This window comes from Homalodisca vitripennis, chromosome 7 (assembly GCF_021130785.1).
Source record: "Homalodisca vitripennis isolate AUS2020 chromosome 7, UT_GWSS_2.1, whole genome shotgun sequence".
Classification (NCBI taxonomy): domain Eukaryota; kingdom Metazoa; phylum Arthropoda; class Insecta; order Hemiptera; family Cicadellidae; genus Homalodisca; species Homalodisca vitripennis.
This window is the reverse complement of record NC_060213.1, coordinates 104,064,547-104,080,584: the sequence shown is the minus strand read 5'-3', so window position 1 is coordinate 104,080,584 and position 16,038 is coordinate 104,064,547.

The window sequence follows — 16,038 nt, the reverse complement described above, 5'->3', positions numbered from 1 at the left end:
TATTGTACTCTTAGTTTGCAATAATTTTACAAACTAATCTCAAACAATATTTCTACTTCTAGTGGATCTTATTGATGAAACCTATGACGTATTGTAACATTCAGTCGTGTTTATTTTATTACAGTTGTATTAATGTTCAACAGTCGTAATGTTGTTGCGTGAAACTGAATTAACGAATGAAAAAATCCCTGCACGCTTTCCTCCACTATATAAATTTGTCACCACGCTGATACACTGATTTTTTCATCGTAAATATCTATAAATCATGGTTTACGAAAATGTTTTTATGATTTATATAGTTTTGGTAGAATTGAAATTTCGTTATTATTATATGCTAGATCATTAAGTGTAGTTTAATTAACATCTTTCTATGTAAATATGATAGTCAACTATGTAATAAATAATGTCTGTCAGATTGCGGTTAAACTAATTCAACAACATTCAATTTAGTATTTGTTAATTATTTCAAACCCGTTCTCCTAAACTAATTACATTTTAATAGAACTAGACTTATATGTGGAGTATATAACAATACATGACTGGATTCAAGAGTTAATGTTATTTAGCTGCAAGACATTTTCACAATAATCCTCTTCCATTCTAAGTATTCTGCAAACACTCGTTAGAAGGACGATACTATCTGTCACACTGAGCAGAAATTTATTCAAGTCTTTTGCGAACTGGAGAGCATCCTACTAGAAACAAAGTTTAGAATGTGTTTTCTCTACTCATTGAGCATTATATAAATAAATAAATATATATATATATATATATATATATATATATATATATATATATCTTCAATAAGAATAGAAAAGAATAGAAGAAAAGAACATAAAAATTCTCTATATTTCGTCATAAGACATTTTCAAGAGATATACAGAAGGTAAATAAGCAAATATATCAACAAAAAATAATAAACAAAAGAAACATCATATGTTAATAAAACAAATTTTGAATTACGTACAAAGAGTAAATAATTTTGCTTATTACAAGGAATATAAAGTTATAAATTAAAATTGTAACATGTAATTTATACATACTGCTATCCGTATCTCAAATTTAGACCATCCGGATGTTTAGTTTGTAGCACCCTCTGATGAGCTATTTCTAAATAATTTATTTTAAGTTTATGGGGGTTCTGAATTTTGTTAATACTTTTTAGAGAAAAGCATTCATCGAATTTTTTGTTATGCTCCATTGCGTGGGCCGAAATAGGATTTGATTTAATTTCAAGATTTGTATCGCTGCGATTTTTGTTCATTCTAATGTGCAATGGAGTTATAGTCTGACCAATGTAGTCCTTCGGACAGTCTTTACATGACAATTGGTAAATAACATTGCTGGATTCACAAGTCATTTTACCAATTATCGGATAATTCCTTTTCGTTGTGCTGCTACAGAAATGTTTTGAACTTATTATTAAATTACATGTTTTGCAGCGAGGCTTAAAACAGGGTTCACAGCCAAAAGGTTTGTTTAAATTTTGAGTTAGCTCATCAGAGGGTAGTTTTGGTCTTACTAATATGTTTTTCAAATTTTGAGGCTTTTTAAAAATTACTTTAGGTGGATTAGTGAATATATTTTTGGTTACAGGTGAAGCCTGTAGAATATTGTGTGCAGTTTTTATTATACCATTAATTTTGTATAGCCCTGGATGATAGGTGGTAATAAATTTTCCTTGGTTTTTATAATTCCTAGGAGTAGAGTTTTTTAATTTTTGCATGTTATCATTTACAATTTTGTTAGGATACCCTCTATTTCTAAAAACATTTTTTAATTTTTCAGTGTGACAATAATAATCATGTTTATTAGAGCAGAGTCTGTTTGCTCTAATAGTTAGACTTTTTGGAATAGATTTTTTAACGTAACCAGGATGGCAGCTTGAGTAGTGTAAATATTGCATTGGATTTGTATCTTTGACATGGATTTTTGTTTTTAGGTTTCCCTGGTCTAAAAACACATCGACATCTAAAAACGTAACAAGATTTTTAGAAATATTGAAAGTGAATTTTAAAACTGAAATTGAATTTAATTGTTGAATAAAATGTGTTAAACTATCCATGCCATGTTGCCAAATAATAAAAATGTCGTCAATAAATCGGAACCAAACTAACGGTTTTAAATTTTGAGATGTTAAAAATTTTGTTCAAGAAATCCCAAAAATAAATTTGCATATGAAGGTGCCATTCTGGTTCCCATTGCGGTTCCTTTCATTTGTAAGTAATTTTTGTTTTTAAATCTAAAATTATTCATGGTAAGTATAAAGGTTACTAGGGCAGATAAAAAAGAAGTAGAAGGTTTTGAATTCCTAGGTCTTAAATTTAAAAAAATGTTATACAGTTCTTATTCCATCGTCATGAGGAATATTTGTGTACAATGATTCCACGTCAACTGTAGCCAAAATTAGTTCACCGTCCAGGGGCTGGGGTATTTCAGAAAGTCTGTCAATGAAGTGATTGGTGTCCTTTATGTGTGACTGTAAAGATTTGGCCAAAGGTTGCAGATGAGCGTCAACGAAGAGAACAAGACCTATAAATATATTATTTAATACCATAATCTTGACATTTGCTGGTTAGTAATGTGGGATCCCTAGACTTTGAGCTGCCAGATGTACGTGACAAAGCGGAATGTTTTGTGCCTAATGTATGTTCAACAGAGGAGTATAAACCAGTCACAAATGAACAATCCAGGGTGGGGGAGGGGTTTTGATGAGAACTTAACATGTATCTTTAGTGGTGATGGCATGTGGATGTTGAATAACATTTTAGTTGAAATATTTAAGAAAGAAAGTTACTCGACCCTTCGACTAATATCATTGAATGCATTTTACGTGTATATTTATATATGCAAATAATTGCTAAATAAATACACTGCGTCCAGAGAGCTACTTTATAGATAACAAAAACTTGTATATATTACACTATAATATAACTGAATAAATTACTTAATTTCATATTTTTTGCACAAACCTTGCATAATTATGCAGGGGTTATTTTAATGAGTTAAATCATATTAAAGTAAAACTTATCTTTATATTTAATTTTGGTATCGTCAGTATTTTACTTACGTTCAAGACACAGTTTAAACTATCGTATTATCATGTTACAAGTATTGTGGTTTGTACGTACACATGTAGGTGTGAATGTGTGTATATGTGTATATAGTCGCAAGTGTGTAGGTGAGCTGACACGCCGTGATGTATTACTCTCGTGTCAGTGTGTTCCCCAGTTGATACAAATCCCATTAATCAAACCTTTCAAAAGCATTGGCTGTATGACTTATATGTTCACTGACCATGCCGTCAGGGAAAATATGCCAGAATCAGGTATGATTTTACAAAAAGTTCATGACATTATGGTAAATTTTAGATTTCTAGTTATTTTAACAGTTTTATTTTATACAATGGTTACTGCATCCCTTGTTAACGTTTTCTCCATAACCCAACACGTTAATGGTCGCTGCGAATTATTTATAAGAATTATTTCTGTAATATCAACACATGCAGTGGTTGAATTACTGAAAAGCGTTATTAATGTGAATAAGGTATATTTAACCATTCACTTTTTTAAGATATAAATTCTTTAAAGGGCAAATGATATAAATAGATTTAATCACATAATATTTTTAACAAACTAAATTATTTCACCCCATTAATTAAAGGAAACAAAGAGCTCCAACACATTTGCATTAAAGTAAAACATAATTTTCATATGAGAAATGTTAAAACAACACTTTTCTTGTTATAAAATATACTTACTGCGTAATTGGAAAAGAAATTGCTACAATTTGTCGGACGCAAACACACTCAGAAGTATAATAAAACAAACACAATCATGTGGAATTTTAACAGAGAGTAACACATATAATTTAAAAATAAGATTTAAGGGGAGCACTTCGTAAAAAATCTCAAAAATTACAAATTTTTTTTTTTTTTATTAAAGTTTGGAATTTCCCGATAACAATGGTGGTATTAAATTTTTTTTTATGATGACTAGAAGTGTCCGAAATATTTTTTTTTTAAATAGGCCTGCAGGCAGTTTCGGGCCTGTAGCAGTCACACTTTGAATGGTGCTGTTATAGTACTACTTCGTTGCAGTCATGTTCATGATTTGGTTGGCAGTGACAGTTTGTTATGTCAACAACTTACACTAACCAACAAAACATCTGTTTTAAAACCATTGCTTATAACCTAGGTAGCATACATGTTTTTGGTTACTGACATTTCTGTTTAGAGAGTGAAAATTACGTAAATGATTATGGTTTTTTGTGAGTTTTAGTGGAGAGTTCTGAGTATGTTTTGTTATAAGTGTAGTGAATTTTATAATGCCACGTTTTCAAAGCCTGCTTTCAAGAAACGCGTTTTCAAAGGAAATCACATAACCCTCCAACTAGTCCTAGGCCTAGTTTCTCAGGATCAAGTAACAATCGAGGTACCAATACTCCAAATGTGGATAGGCCAAGACCTCAAAGTGCAATCTTCTAAGAAGGTCAGTCCTTTTTTGAAACAGTACCAATTGAATGAAAATGATGAGTCTGAAAAACTGTATAGTTAATATAGGAATTGTTGAATGAGGCTCTTAGTAACGTTTCAGTGTGTAAAAATTGCCATGGCCAACTTGTTTACAAAGTAAAACACATTGTAGGCCTAGCATCAAAAATTATAGTCAGCTGTTCTGATTGTGAAAACACTATTACTGTGACAAACTCTGAATTAGTCAGGCCTAACACTAATCAGAATGAAGCAAAGTCTGATAGGCCCTAACACATTTTATGACCTAAATCTTCGTTTGGTTTATGCTATGCGTAACATAGGCAAAGGTAGAGTGGCTGCGGAGAAAATTTGCGCTTTTATGAATCTTACACCTCCGCCTTTGAGATATCATGAACATGAGCATTTACTTGGGTTCAATTGCTGAGTTAGTGTGTAAGAAGTCAATGCAAAGTGCTGTGCAAGAAGCTGTATCGGATAATGATGGTTGCAGAGACCTCGCTATAGCTGCTGATGGCTCATGGCAGAAGCGGGGTCACCTTTCACTAAATGGAGTGGTATCAGTGACATCTTTATCAACCGGTAAGGTCCTAGACATCGAGATTTTATCTAAATATTGCAGATGCACTAATAGACTAAACAACACGCATGGTGATGGCTGTATCGCAAACTTTGAAGGTTCTAGTGGAGCCATGGAAGTTGCTGGAGCAGTCGCAATTTTTCAGCGCTCGCAGGCATTGTATGAGGCTCGTTACCTTGAATTACCTTGGTGATGGAGACAGCAAGGCGTACTCCAGTGTATGCGAAGCCAAGCCCTATGGTGATACTGCCATAACAAAGATAGAATGCATAGGCCATGTCCAGAAACGGATGGGGATCGAGATTAAAAAATCTAAAAGCTAAGACTAAAAACACTCCCTGACGGCTCACGACTTGGCGGCAAGAACAAGCTAACATATTCTGCCATTATTCAGCTCCAAAAATACTACGGATTGGCAATTAGACGCAACACAAACTCTGTTGAAGACATGAAAAAAGCCATTTGGGCAGAGTTTTTCCATGTGATGTCTTCTAATGAAAGGCCTCAACATGGACTATGTCCAGATGATGAAGAAACCTGGTGTAAGTACCGCAAAGCCGTAAAATCCAATGAAAACTATGATCATGGCAGCCATTTTCACTTGCCTGAAAACCTAATGACATTTATTAAACCTATTTTTCAAGATCTAGCCAATCCAACTCTACTGGGCAAATGTACTAAGGGAAAAACCTCAAAATCCCAATGAGTCCCTCAACAATGTCATTTGGACCTACATACCTAAAAGAACATTTGTGGAGATTAAAACTTTGAAATTTGGCATATATGAAGCTGTTACAGCTTTTAATGATGGCTACATTGGCAAAATGCAAAGTATTTCAAGAAATAGGAGTGTCACCAGGGCAGCATTTTATTACAGCAATGAAAAAGCTTGACCGGCGGCGAATTTGGAAGGCAGAGAAAGCTCAAGAAGATATAGAGAAAAAAATTAGAACAGAAGAAAAACTTACTAAAAAGAAGTCTGGAGGATGAATATGAGGAGCAGGAAGGAGATCAGCCAGCCTATGCACCTGGAATGTACTGAAAAAGGTAATAAAGCAGTATTTTTTCCGTTTTTTGTGTTTTTCCGAAAGTTGCGGTTTTCAATACAAAAGTACATTTTTCTCAAAAACTACAAATGGTAGGAATATGAAATTTTTTTTGTATGTTTGTAGCACTGTTTTACATATGTGGAACCACTAAAAACATCACATTTCACTGAGTTCAATATTTATATACATACATATACACATATTTTATATAGGTTTTTGACAAGCGTTAAAACAAAAATATATAACTTTTAGGGTATATGCCAAAAAAATTTTTTTTTTGGTTTCCACGTGTTCCCCTAGAAGCCCTCTTTAAAAGAAAAAAAAGAATTATGAAGATACCTCAAGTAGTTCTTGAGATAAGTGTACCTATGTTAACATTACGAAGATAGGGCGAAGTGCTCCCCTTAAGGTTAATTTTATAAGTCCAAGGTATTTGAAAAACGTAGTTTAGAGTGTAACTAAGCTCTATAGAACGTTTCAGAAAAATAATACTGCTGTTAAATATTGAAATTTTCACAAATTGTAATTGTAGGATCCTTTCGTTATAGAGTATACAAACAAGCAGTATCTAGTCGTAATGGAAATATAGTAGACATATTTCTTTGGAAGTATATATTTTTATGAGATGAGATGAGATATAAGGTATCTCAATCACAAAACTTTTCAATTATATCGTCGTACGTTTGACTCACAACAAAACAGTATTGCGAGTTGGAAACTAAAATAGAAATCCTTCACATTTCGAGGGATGAAGTGGCCTGGGTTGGAATGTGTAGGCGAGCTGATTGCTTCCATTCAAACGGGTATGATTGAGATTGTAGAGCTCTCGTTGAAAGTCGAATGATATATTTAGAACAAGTTATTTATCGAGTTTCTGTCAATATGGAAACTTCATATTGCGATCTTCAACAATTTGTCTTCAGTCCAGGTATGACAGATGAATGTTTCATATTGAATCTATAAGTGACGTGCTACAAATGTGAGCCAAATAAATGACATATTCACACTTTTTGGCAAATTTTGGGTTTATGTAATTGATATGAAATTAAAAAATTAAACGAAAGCGTTTAGTTAGAAAAGATCACTATACTACAGTTTATCTTACATATATTTATTTAACATCAACTTAGCTTCATTAGTAATTTCTATAATACGTTTTTATCCTCCATAATTTTCTTTCATGTTTATAATCATACATAAATTGTATCATTTCTTTTGTGTTGAACAATGATATTTTAATACCTTCAATATTAATATATATTATATTTAAAAATACTTGAGCTTAAAGATTTGACATCTATTTTTTCACTATTCAATATTGCCAGAATGATATGTTCCAATAATATCCTTTATAAAATAAAATATGCATTTTTTAAATACGTTTCAATAATTGGTATTACATCTGTTTTGCAAGGTCAAAACAGTTCTAGTATATATAAACTTCCACGCTCACCGTGCAGTACTGAGCCATGTGACCATAATGGCAGTTCCCGTGGTACTAGCCTTCCTCAAGACGGCCACGCTCCGTAAACACATAGGATTAAATACGTCATTTCGGTCATGATAAAAATCTGTTTTTCTTAAACTAATTTCTCAATTTAAACAAAAATAATTTCAAAATGCATGTTTGAGTTGTAGGCTACTTAAACGTTAAAAGTTACATAAATTTTTATTCGAACTAAATTTTGGTGACAAATTTAAAATATTAAAGTATTAGCATAACTATTACTAAAAAGTATTAATCTTAAAATACAGATGTATTATTGTAAATTTGTTAAAAAGTTTATAGGTTAGCTGTTAATTATGAAAATGTTAAATACATTTTTCAATTATGTACAGAATATATTTGAAATATTAATGCCACTACTAATACTAAGTAATATTAAACGAGTAAAAAATCATTTAAGCGCGTTTGTGCGGGCCGTGAATACAGTTGACGCAACCCGCTTGACACTAGACATGATACTCCTAGTAAAAAGAATGTCTCATTAGACCTGTACTGCACGGTGTGGAACCGGTTATAGGCTAGAAAAATTATTATTTACGTGAGTTATGAATTGTAAAATTGATTTTTCAAATTAAAATAATGTTTATATTAAATTTGGAAACAACAGAACAGCAAATTTTATGTTACACATCAGGTAGTTATTTTTAGGTTAGTCAAAATTAAGGTAAAATGATTTCCATTTCTGGTCATATAACACTTAATACAAAAATACTAGTAAAACCAACAAAATAAAGCAGCTTAATTTTAAAGTAATCATTACCCTTAATATTAAAAAAATGATTATGGTCAATGCTCATTTGACAAGTTCTCAATTAACACCATTTTAGATTAGTGTCTCAAATTATAAGAAGCCTATCATGATGGCGACCGGGAAACTTTCACTTCTGTCTGTCTGTTCACACTTTATCTTAAAAGCAAACTCTCTCATAGGATCAGAAATTTTACATAAAGCCTTATTTCAACAAGGTGAAAAAAACTTGTTTTATCCTGTATATACGAAACATTGAGATTTTTTATGTTGAACCATTACAATTCATTGCTTTTATAAAAAATTACGTATATTTACATTAATTTCATGTGTAGTCATATTTTAAATGAGAAAATATCAGAATAAAATATATTTGTGAGCCAACTAATTATAATCTTATGAGATGTTAACATTTGAAGAGTTAAAATGTTCGTTTAAAGAGAAAAAATAATGAAAAGTCGATGTTAGTAAAAACATATTTCATTTTATTACTGTCCCTAGCCCACCGAAAAGTTTATTATTTAAAACTAATAGCATATACGAAACTGTAAAGACATCTCAAAATGGGTTTCGTCTGTAGGCTTATATTTTTCATGAAACTTTATTTCATGGAAAAAACAGAAAAGAATTACTTATATGTGAAACCAGAAATAAATTTGCCTCGGTGTCATTTGAAGCTTTTCAGTTAATAGGGTGACGCAATTTCTCCTTTAGTCTACCAGAGGAATGTAAATATTTATTGTATATATGATTATCTTGTTGTCTAAATGTCCCCACGAACTCTCGAGCATCAAATCAAACCACGGTAAATACTGTAACGTGACACGTGTTTCGTAATTCACCCCCCTGTAGGAAATCCCTCTTCGAGGAATCAATCTAGTTGTTCTGGAATGGAATATTAAACTAACAAATTTCTAAAAAGATTTGGACATATACCTAATGGCTTATACATCTACTTTAATCCGTGTACATTATTGTTATAATCAGAACTTGGATAATATGGAACGGTTCCTTGACATGCCCCTAGATTGGGATCTAAAACAAACAAAAGAGAGAGTAAAAGACAAATATATTAAAACACGCAATAACCGTATTCACACTATCAGAGGAAATCCAAGAGCTCTAACATAACCAAGTTTGCAAAGAAAGGACCTGTGAACTATCCCGGCTATTTCGCGGTCTACTTGGCATGCACTGGTAGTGTTGTCGTATGTCTTTCTAGCGCCTTTTCGTTTCCTCTTTTCTTGTCACTACATAACGCGTAATAGCCGTTTACTCAGTTTCATAAGTTTATCGATAAATGCAGATATATGAACTTATTGAGGGAGAGATAATTTACACAACGGTTGCGTTCTTCCAAAAACAAAATCAGTTACAATAATATAAAAACCAATACGATCAATACAAAATTCAAATACATCAAAATTAAGAAATTTAGAACAAGCATGTCAAATTGTCACAAAATCTAAATTCCCCTATGGATTAAATCTTCGATAAATTTGAATCATATGGACACTCATCACATCTTTACACCCACAGTCTGAACATATGTTTATCATTTCAAGAATATTATGCTTATTAATTTATTTATCTGTTTACATATGTATGTTTTTGATTATTTTATGTGTTTCGTTATGTTGTTTTGACCTGAAGAAGCGTAATGCGAAATATATTTAATCAATATTAATATTTTGGCCTTTTTCTACATATATATATATATATGTATATGTATATGTGTGTGTGTTTGTGTGTGCGTGCGTACGTGCGTGCGCGCGCGCGCGCGCGCGTGTGTGTGTGTGTTTTATGAATTGGCTTTAATTAATGAAATTTTTTCAACTTATAATAAATTCAAACAGTATTTAGACGAAATAATTTAGCTGGATATAGCATATTATAACTCAAATTCCATAGTAAAAATAACCATAAGGTTAAATATATAGAACACAGTATATTTAAATTTAAGCTCAGATAATATAACATTAATAATAATTTTGATTTATGCTAGTTTATACTTATATAAACCAATGCTAAGATTAAAATTAAGGCATTAAAATTAGAGTAATGTTAATTTAAAATTTAAATCGATAAAAAAAGGAAAACTTATTAGATTGAATAACATGCCTGCAAGTCTAGGTTTGTAATATTTTCCATAATAAAAAAAAGTTGAGGTTCCATTCTTGTAATATAATTGTTTAATTATAAACTAGAACGTATTATTAAATTAATAAGCAAACAGAGTACATATTACAGCTTAGCCTGGAATTGAATTTTCACAATTAACTAACTTGTGATACCGTTTATTAAGTGTTGGACTTATGTTTTATCGTTGAAGATTGGTAAATCTAATTTATAAATAACATTCAATCATTGGTTTCGACGTTTCTTTATCAATACGTGTGATTGAGTAAAGACTTTAATTATAACCAAAATAAAGACTAATTAACCCCCCAAAATTAAATTACAGTAAGGCTTTGTTAGCTAGAAAAGATCTATTTAGTTTATTTTAAATCTTTCTTATAATTTCGTTAGGACGAAATTGTTACTGAACTGGGATAGTAATTAATATTTACCGTTCTGATTAAAATTTAAAATCTGATGAGCTTTAAATACTGTTATTAAATGAAACAGTAACTTAACCAATTTTACGTTGAATTCATTAAGAAAAATAATTAATTAATTAAATAAATTAGATGTTCGTAGATTTTTTCAAACCAGTACTTCACTATATAATTTTGTAACGATTGTTTGGTGTTTAAAGTTTTTTAGATTATTAAAGACAAAATAGCTAATAATAGCAGAGTATGACTTGATTCTTAAATATTGACAGCTTTTAAATCCAAGATTAAGCAATCTGACCTAAAAAATTCCATCAACAATGAAAGTCTGAAGGATCAGGGATAAACCCAAGAGATGAGATATTTCTGACATTATTATCAATAATAATATGAGTATACTTACCGAACATTTAGAAAACATGCAATAACATACAATCACCACTATATTAGAGAAGCGTTCAATTATTTTACTTATTACATCTAATGTTGTATGCTTTTGTGGTTTAATTTTGCCGCCTAATATCTCCTAATAGATTTTTCATTAAAGTTAACTTTTTTAGCTCAGATAAGATGTTTATATAAAGAACTGTTTATGTTCTATAAAGATGTCATTCTACTTTCAAGTCAAGCGGAAAACATAAACATGCGGGACGCGAAACTAAAGTTTCCTGCACAAAACATACATCGTTAGATCGCCTAAAGAAGTAGTCACATCAAAATGTAGTGGTTAGATAATCACTGAACAGAGAAATTCCCTCCTTGACATGAAAACTGCCGCGATAGTTATAGTTCTAGCAGCTACAGAGCGAACATGCGTAACGATACGTTCCGTGACGTGAAACGAATTTTTTCCCTTTTGCAAAACATACATCTAGAGCCCGCTAAAAGAAGTAGTCACTTCACAGAAAGATACATTTTAATGAACGTTGTTAGAGATGACTAATGAAAAATAAGAAAAACGGATAATTCATCTCATGTATGGTGGTAGATCGAAACCTTCTCTTAACTGACTGTCTTGTGTTCGTGATAAGTTCAAATCATTCATATTAAACAAAATTTTACAAACTCGAGATTTTACAATGAGTATATTAATATTTCTTATACAATGGATGTATAAGAAATATTAATATACTCATTGTAAAATCTCGAGTTGTACCCTTAAGGCTTAGTTAAACTTTTCAAATTAATCACTAAGTCTAATAGCTAGGTGTTTAGCGCAGTCTCTTTTTTTAGATGAAGGCAAAAACAGATTTTTATTCTTATCTGTGCGGGTATATATAACTATATACGATAACTGATCTTAATAACTTTAAGGATAAAAGTTAGACTAGAAAACTCATCACTACTACCTCTATACTAATTGAAAACTCTAAAAATTAATCAGTTGGAACCGCACTCCGTGTGAGAGTAGTTCGTTGTGAGGCCAAGACAAACCTCCCACACATCAGAAGTCTGGGTTGCGTTTAGTCTTGTATATGTGCGAGCATACATAATGTTTTTAAAAGATCACATATGTATTAAAGTTTTTTACTGAAATTATTTTTTGCAGACTTATGGTTACACAAGTCAAATGGACATTAGTGTAGTTGATTTACAAAGACGCACAGATTAATGAAACAGAATTAGAAGCAGGCCAAACAGCCTGCAAAGAGCTTTGATCTATTACGAGTAAGTTGGCAACAATGATACACGGTTAACACACTGTGACGTAGCAAAGCTTATTGTCACGTACTTGACGTCAATATATTCTTTCCTTATGACTTTGTGATTTATTAACTAAGTAACATATCAAATATACAACTAATCTGATACTTTTTGAAAGTTTAATTGGTATTTGAATATATTTTTTTAAGTAATTCATTTTGTGGAACTGAAATGTTTTGTATTAATTTGACTAAATAATTTAACACATTCTTTACTTGTGGCTACATGTACCATTTTTATAACCATTTCTTTTTTTTAAATTTGATGTGAAAATATGTTTATTAAAACGTTTAGTTAGTTAAATAAAGGTAATCACGCATTCTCTAGAAAAATAGTTTACTAAGGCAGCGGTCAACATTCCTTCTGCCGTTTAATTCCAAGCATAAATGTTTTATTATTTCAATATTTTAAAGTTAAAAACCTACATTTGAATATTAAGTAAACTTTTCTTCGTGTATTATTAAAACATTATAATTGTGACCTTACATATTGAAAAACAAAAGCTTAAAATTTATACATTTTTTGAGATGAGATAAAAAATTTATATTTTCAGAAACTGCAAGGTATTAAAGAGTAAAAACCACATTAAATCACAAACCTTTACAGGTCATGGGAAAATGTATGACACCTAAACGCACGGTACACATTGAGGAGTTTTGTTATATCATTTTATATGAACTTTCCGTAATGCCAACTAAATCCCATTGAGGGACATACGCCATCCTCTAAATTGTCGTTCCTAGCTGCTACAGAGCGAACAAGCATGAGGCGATGTTCAGTGACGTGAAACCAAAGTTTTTCACCATTGCAAAACATACATTATGTGGCTCGCCCAAATAAGTAGCCACATCAAAAATAAATATTAATAGAATGTAAGATAATGTTAAAATAATATTTGACTTAATTGCATAGTTGCGTTGTAGTGCCATCCCTGGATCACCGACACCATTACCATTTGAACATTGCTTTGAAACCTAAATTAATAGACAAAATAGTGTATGATTTATGTAGAAAAATATCTAAAAGTATGTATCATTTCCTGATTTTAAATGGTGCATGACAAGGTTTTTACACGTAGTCAAGAAGGAGTTCTATAATGGTACCACTCCACTGCCCAACCACGAAAGAACTCAGATCATTAAATTCATTACTTAGTAAACTGACAAAATTTCAATTTTGTCTGCAAGGGGGATGTAAAATTTATTTTCTTTATAATCTATATCTGACCAAAAGACGTCTTAGTATGATGTAAGCTGTAGGATTCAGTTTTTGAATGTTAATTTAGTGAAGCCTGCTACGTGACAATTGGTTGAACGCACGTAATGAGTTTGATTTAAAAGAGTAATTTCTCCTGCTGATCTGTTTTAGCCGAGTTTTAAACAAACGATGCTTTAGTTCATTCCAGAATTACATATTTGGAAGCATTTTTTTAAAATTTAAATAAAGTAAGATTCTCACTTATTTATTTTCGATAAGTAAAAATTTTATCACATTCAATAATTTTAAATAAATGTATTAAAAGTAGTGAAAAATAAAAAAGGAAGGGTCATATAAAAATACTATAGCTCCTCTACAAAAAATTGATTGTAGAGTCATTCTAGAAAATGTTGGTGACAACGTAAGCTGTCACGTATCCAAACAGTTCTAGACAGATATGCGACACTGCAGCTTCTTGCCAAGAAGACCGCGAGATAAACGTGATCATTTACAACTCGTTTCTCTACAAACTTGGTTACGAGCTCTAGAGCTTATTACGATTGTGTTGATAGGTTTACTGTCTGTATTGTTTATAATAAACCTTGGCATTGTTTGTTTTTGCTTATTGTTTAAATGCCTTTAGCTTGTAGCTATTTAGAAAGGAATTGTGAGATCCTTTTGTAAAATTTGGATGATTAAAAATTCTACTTGATGTTCGATACTATTAAGGACACAGAGGAGCTTCTTGACTACGCGTCTTTATTCTTTCGTTTACCATCAGTGAGATAATTCTTGATATAATGTTCACAGAGTCATGAAATTTGGTAAAAGGGCTTCTCTTTTGGTACAAGGAGTATACTTAGTGATGTTGGGGTAAAAATTCTTTTGGTACGTTCCAATCGTTTAAAGAATAGATCATTCTGAATAGTAATTCCTTCACGAATAATAAATAATATTCCATAAGATTCCAATAATCCAGTGGCTAAGAGCCACGAAAGAACTGTAATGGTGTTTACGTCCCAAATAATTACAATCCATCAATGGTACCAATACTATCAATGTATTTGATGTATAATTATTATATATATCAAATTCAGTAACCTTGGATGAAAATGAAATTTGAATGAGTTTATAGTGTCCACAATATACGGGTAAATATAAGGAAATAAATATTTCAGTACAGATTAAAAACCTTTAATATTAAGGTCAGCTTTCAAGACCACTTTATACAACACCTCAAGACAAATTATATAGTCATTTGTTATATCAAACCGAGCAACGTCGAAATCATACTTCTTCTTTAGCTTTATAGTATAAAACTCGCTTAAATTTATTAAAAGCTACATTTTACTGATAACAGTGTCATTTTGCATAGATTTTGAGAACATATTTATATACAGTGTAATACTTTGTAAATGAAATATACAGTAAACAAAAATATTGTCATAAGCTAAATAGTTTATTATTGAAGAAACTTTAATTACGTAACAATTAATTCGTTGTTATCTCCAAAACAATATCAGTCACTAGTTCTGTTAACAATGGAAATTACAAATTACTTCACCCCGACATTACATTAATTAAGAGCAGTAAGTTTTTGCTGGGAGAGTGTGGGAAGTGACGAACCACAGGCAAACAGAGTAACATTTGTCACAGTAACATTGTCAAGACAGTGAGAGGCGGTGATGGATGGAAACTTAACACACCCAAGACTGTGAAGCTAGCTCAGTTTCTCTGTCTAATGTTACCAACAACTAATCACCTTTTAGATAGTATCCCATTAGGCGTTGGGAAGAATAAATGACCGGATTGTTTAATCTTCATTGCAGTGCTTGTTCCATTTATTATAGAATGTAGGTCCTTAGAGTGATATGTAAAAGTGAAATATATATTTTATAATTCATTGAATTATTTATGTAGCTATAAATTTAAATAAAATGCTCATATATATATCAACTAATAGTAATGGCAATCAACTAAAATGAAGATTGGTGTATGAGGTTTGATTGGTGTAAATATAAGCTGGGCTGGGTTTCTTTCTTCGACAACGCAAGAGGCAGGTGTGAAAAATGTAATAAAAACTGGAGTGAAGATATAAGTAAACTATTTGTTTATAATCAAACAATTGTAACAATAACCAATTAGTTTAATGAATGGTAAGCGAATTATCTGATATTAGGTTTTATGAAATCGGACATGGATAGTA